Raw genomic sequence first — 6,385 nt, 5'->3', positions numbered from 1 at the left:
CTCCAGTGTCCCCTGTGGAATTGGAGAAAGAGATTTTATTGGCAAGTACCAATATCCTATTTTCTAGGTGATAAGTGTTGTCTACCCGTGTGTCACCTGCCAGATTACGCAAGTGATGTCAGAATCACTGAATTTGGAGTGATTCTTAACTTTGAGATAGCATAGTTGCACTTGTTTAATCACAAATTTTGGTGGTGCTACAGATGTATCCATGTCTGTATGCACCTGAGTCTGCATATGAAGCACAACGGAACTTGGAATGAAAAAAGATGCGGCCGCAATATTGTAGCACTTCGTATACAGATTTATAAACTGTCGCACACAGTTCTAGAAGTGTTGCTTATCAAATTAATCAGCAGTCTGTTGGTGTGTCTTATTTGTATCACATTGTGACTTAGAGGCATTTTCTGAAAAAAAAAAAGATGCCGGCGCTAGCAGAGTCTCAGAGGACCTGGTGCGCCGAGGGGATTTTTAGCATGACTGCAGCAAAGATGTGTAAGGACACATCTGTATGTTGACTGGAGCACTGTGTTGAAGTAGGATCTGTAGTGGTATTGGTATTATCTGATACCCCTTTTGTTGATGAACTTGGTGAGGAGTCCAAAGAGACACAGACACTATTTTTTTTTTTTAGTTTTAGTTGGCAAAAATGACAAGTCTTTTTGCTGAAAAGACTAAACCTGGGCATCCACTATACAATTTTCTGTCATATCTGTCCAATCTGGCTGGTTGGAATGAAAACCTGGTAATGTATGGGAGAAAATGACAATTGTCCATTTGCTCACAAACACTGGAAAATAGCCATAAATGGTTGTTAAAACAAATTGGTTTAAACACACACATTTTAACCAATTTGAACAATTTTTATGATCTTTTTTTCAGTGTTTAAAACCATATGATAGACCATCATTTGCTCCCATACATTACCAGGTTTTCATTCCAACCAGCCATATTGGACAGATATCTGAAAGAAAATTGTATAGTGGATGCCCAGCTTAATAGACAGTGAGAAGCAGGCATTGGTGCAATTCTGCTGAGTGCCCAATGTTTTAAAGCGGCAATCTTTTAAAGGGCGCAAAATGAGTCTGATTTTGCTTTTAAATTAGTGCTGCTATAAAACACAAGTAAGGCTCTATGGAATCATACCAGTGCCCTAATTTTGCAAGTTCCACCAATTTTTTTTAATCGAAAAATACACTTTTGGTAGATGAGAATGCCAGCTTACTCATCATTGACCTTTATGAGTAGAAACAGATGGACTCATTTGTGGGGCACTCTTTAGAATATAAATCAGAAGACTATTAGAATTATCTTCATTTATATAATTAAGATAAATCTATATAATTGGTAGTAATAAATCCTAGTATCCCTTATATTCATAAAAAATAACGATTGCTTTTTGTGTAAATCACACTCTGTCAGTGGACAAGGAACTGTCCTATATAGATATACTTACATCACAGGTTCTCAAACTCTGTCCTCAGGACCCCAAACAGTGCATGTTTTGCAGGTGCCTCACAGAATCACAAGTGAAATAATTAGCTCCACCTCTGGATCTTTTAAAATGTGTCAGTGAGTAATGAGTACACCTGTGCATCTACTGGGTGACCTGGAAAACGTGATCTGTGTGGGGTCCTGAGGACCGAGTTTGAGAACCTCTGACTTACATGATAGTTGAGTGTGAGAACAGAATGTGGCCCCTAAAATAGCTGTAATAGCTGTTAATGGCAAAGCAATGAGGTGCTATTAAAGTGGATATCTGCCACGGAATATTTATAAGGTGGTTTGTGATAGTTATAAGAACGTAATTAATGTGCAATGTAGCACCATTAGCTTAGACCAGAAGTTCCCAAATGCAGTCCTCAAGGCACCCCAACAGTTCAGGTTTTAGAGAGATCCATGGTTCAGCACAGGTGATTAAATTAAATTGACTCAGGTACTAATTTGTATTTGGTGTACATTTAGCCTCAATATTCCAAACAGCGCATGGCGTGAGTAAGCCACCAGGTCCCATGCAGCTCTGCTAGCGTCAGGCCTCTCTTTTTGCTAAAAAAGATGATGGTGCTTCCTAGTCATATCGCCTTGCGACTTAGATGCATTTTTACCAAATCTAAAAAGATGTCCAGTGGTTTCAAGGTCATGTGGGACCAGGTGTGCCGAGAGGGCCTTACTAAAGCAACTGCAGCAAAGATGTGTAAGGACACATCTGTGTATCTAAGGTCACAGGGACCATATAACATAACTTAAGATTAAAAAAAAAAAAAATTACCCCTATGGCTGGAGGTTAATGTATTCCAGGAATTTGATCTCAAAATCTTGACAAACTATTTTAAATCTTAGAAAACAAGTCATTTTGAGGGCAACTTGAACTCTTGAGACATGTGAACACTGAGGGATGCAAGGATGGAATGATATTGTCATCAGGCCCTTCAACAAGTAGGGAAACATTGTACTATGACCAACCCAACATGTACACTAGCCATAAGACAATTAGAGGACACTACATGTTATAAATGGTTACTTTGTAGTCTTGCTGATAATTTTAACCTCATCTTCACCAGTATTTGATGAGGCATAATACTTGAATATCTATAGATCTAACATACCGCTTTCTACCTATTACCCAAAATGAACAAAACTTCTGTGAGCCTCCAGGAAGACCAATAGTCTCAGGCAGAGGTGGTCTGTCAGAAAAAAAGCAAGTACATTTTTAGCTCTACACTTGCACCATTATGTTCTGGGTTTCCCCACCTGCTTGATGTGGGGGTGTAGTCACGTTGCATGGTTTGGGCAGCTGGTCAGTTTGAGCACGTTATTGACCAATAACTGCTCTTGCATTGCTTGATGACCCTTTGCTGCCCTTTATGGACTTACTATACACACACACAACATATTCCAAGAAGATAATGCACTGTGACATTGGTCCCAAGTTGTCCAGAATTAGTTTGACGAATGATGTGGCCACCATGTTTGCCTGATGTGAACTCAATCGAGCATTTATGGAACATTTAACATTGTGGAGAGGTCGATTTGCACCCAAAATCCTGCACTTACAAATATCAGGGAGCTGTGAGAAGCTATCCAGACAGCATGGGTCAACATTTCTACAGGGTTCTTCTGTCCACTTGTGGAATTGATACCATGTTGATTTGCTACACTTTGCCAGGCATCTATCCCGTGACTTTTGGCACTTCAGTGTATTTATAAACTACCATTCAAATAATTATTTTGTAAAATGTCATAACATGTTTGCTGGTTGTCCTTCCTTGGACCACTTTTGGTATTAACTAACCTCTGCATACTGGAAACTCCCTATGAGACCTACTATTTTGGAGATGCTCTGACCCAGTTGTCTAACCATCACAATTTTGCCCTTGTCAAAGTTGCTCAGATCCTTTATGCTTTCCCATTTTTCCTGCTTCCAACACAACTTTAATAACTGACTTCACTTGCTGCCTAATATATCTCAACCCATGACAGGTACTATTGTAATGAGGTAATCAATGTTATCCACTTCACAAATCTGTTAGTGGTTTTAATGATTGTGTGTGTGTATATAGAAATTTTGTAGCGTTAAACTGGTAGAGTCCAGTAGCTGGAGAAAATTCCTATTCAAGTGAGTGAAATTCCAGTTCATAGATATATATGGTGAAAATGATTGGATATACAATTAATGGGTAAATCATACAGTTTTGATAAAAACCCATGCACTTATACAGTATTGAATAAAACAATTATTATAATGATGCTTGGCTTAATTGATTATCACAAGAAAACATTAATTCCAGCAAAGCCCAATACTGTGAGGTTGGTCATTTGAGATACCTTGTTTGGAGTTCCAGAGTATGATTCCATTGTTATGGCAGGAGACTACAGTACCTTTTACGAATCCTAGCAGTCTCCTCCTGCAAAGCAGTATCTCAGTCCTGAGATAAAGCTGCAGGTCATATAACAGCTAGGGCTTTTTATAGGCTAAACTGGGCTAAAGGTGCAAACACACTTAACGAATTGTGTAGTTAACGATTTCCCCTTGAAAAATAGAATGAATTTATGTAATGAAATGAACGATTTTCACAACTATTTAATCAACGATGATGGCTGTGCTTAGCTGAAATCTTCATGTAGGACAGTCAGAATGGGAGATGAACGATAACTACCAACTACAAATGGGAGCGTGCGTTGGTAGTTATCGTTCATCGTTTTGCCCCTGAAACTGGACAATTTTTTGAATGACTGAACGATATCATTAACGACCAATTGTTAAAAAAATCGTTGTGTACTCACCTTTAGTTTCTTCCAAGATTCTTCTCTGTCCAACATGCATACTTATATGTTAATGATCAGCTATGACTAAGCAATGGTTTTTAATGCACATAAGTGTGTCATTAATGCAGTATAGGAAATCAATCGCAGAAACAATTTAACCCTTCCGGGTAGCAGTAGCAGGATAGTTGTGCTTATCTTAAAGGGCAGTAATCCACAGCAGAAAACTGTTAATAAAAAGAAGACTGGTTGTAGAAACAAATCCAAATAGAGTCAAGACCATAGATTCAGAGAAGTTTTTTCAAAGAGACAAAACTCAAAATGGCAAGGTGTGAATTTAATTTAGCTGCTAGTGTAGACCAAAACAATAGCAAACATTGCTGTTAGCAAGTCATTAGTGTGTTCCCTAATGCAGAACTACTCCCGATTTAAAAAAAAAAAAAAAAAGCATATGTTGGCTAAGGATGCCTGTGCAGAGGCAAAAGTCCCAAAGCACTAATTTGCTCCCAGGTACATGACAAACCCTGTGTCTTTGATGAACAATTATGGGACAATTTAGACAAATTATTGGGACTTCAACCGCCACTGTGGGTTTAGAAAGCAGCTTTGATGGTGTCATGAATTTCCAGTTGGGGATTTTGCTGATCTAATAGGACTAGAAACTCCCTACTTATGATGAGCATCTGTACATATAGAAAAATACATGTCAATGAAGGGAAAATAAGCAGAGATATTGTTAGAAAAGGGACCGTTTATCTGGCCAATGTCGGGACTCCTGCTACCCATGCCTTCTTCAGGTTGAATACTACTGCTGCCTGTAAAAGGAGAAGGATGTTTCATCCTGCTGGGAACACTCTCAAAAACTGCACACATTAGAAGCCGGGACCCGGCTACCAGCAGTATATGCTGCCACCAGCTCTGAGCAGCCCATAATGAGTAACGAGGCACACTGGCAGCAGGTAAGTTTCAGCACTGGGCACACCATACCACGGCTTTGGTGACCAGTGACTGGTGGGTTATGACTCCTAGCAGCATTGTACTTGGTTACAGAAATGTTCCCCTCTGAGACGTGCCCTATGGACCATTATCTAGGCTAATTTCCCAAATGCCACATTCTCCATAACTGACAGTGCATCTGGAAAGTATTCACAGCGCTTCACTTTTTCCACATTTTGTTGTTACAGCCTTATTCCAAAATGGAATAAATTCAGTTTTGTCCTCAAAATTCTACACACAATATCCCATAATGACAACGTGTGAAAAGTTTTTTGAGATTTTTGCATATTTAATTAAAAAAAAAAACTAATAAATCACATGTACATTAGTATTCACAACCTTTGGTCAATACTTTGTTGATGCACCTTTGGCAGCAGTTATAGCCACAAGTCTTTCTGAATATGATGCCACACGTTTAGCACACATCTTTGGGCAGTTTCACCCATTCCTCTTTGCAGCACCTCAGGCTCCATCAGGTTGGATGGGAAGCGTCTGTGCACAGCCATCTTCAAATCTACAGAGATGTTCCATTGGACTCAAATCTGTGTTCTGGCTGGACCACTCAAGGACATTCACAGAATTGTCCTGAAGCCACTCCTTTGTTAACTTGGCTGTGTGCTTAGGGTTGTTGTCCTGCTGAAAGATAAACCGTTGCCCCAGTCTGGTCAAGACTGCTCTGGAGCAGGTTTTCATCTAGGATGTCTGTACATTGCTGCATTCATCTTTCCCTCTCCTGACTAGTCTCCCAGTTCCTGCCACTGAAAAACATCCCCACAGTATGATGCTGCCACCACCATGCTTCACTGTAGGGATGGTATTGGCCTGGTGATGAGCGGTGCCTGGCTTCCTCCAAACATAATGCCTGGCATTCATGCCAAAGAGTACAATCTTTGTCTCTCATGGTCTGAGAGTCCTTCAGGTCCATTTTGCCAAACTCCAGACGGGTTGCCATGTGCTTTTTACTAAGGAGTGGCTTCTGTATGGCCACTCTACCATACTGGTCTGATTGGTGGATTGTTGCAGAGATGGTTGTCCTTCTGTAAGGTTCTCCTCTCTCCACAGAGGAATGCTGTTGCTCTGACAGTGTGACCATCGGGTTCTTGGTCACCTCCCTGACTAGGGCCCT

The sequence above is a fragment of the Taudactylus pleione genome, unplaced genomic scaffold (genome assembly GCF_031769625.1).
Source record: "Taudactylus pleione unplaced genomic scaffold, aTauple2 ptg000710l, whole genome shotgun sequence".
Classification (NCBI taxonomy): domain Eukaryota; kingdom Metazoa; phylum Chordata; class Amphibia; order Anura; family Myobatrachidae; genus Taudactylus; species Taudactylus pleione.
This window is presented reverse-complemented; position numbering follows the sequence as displayed.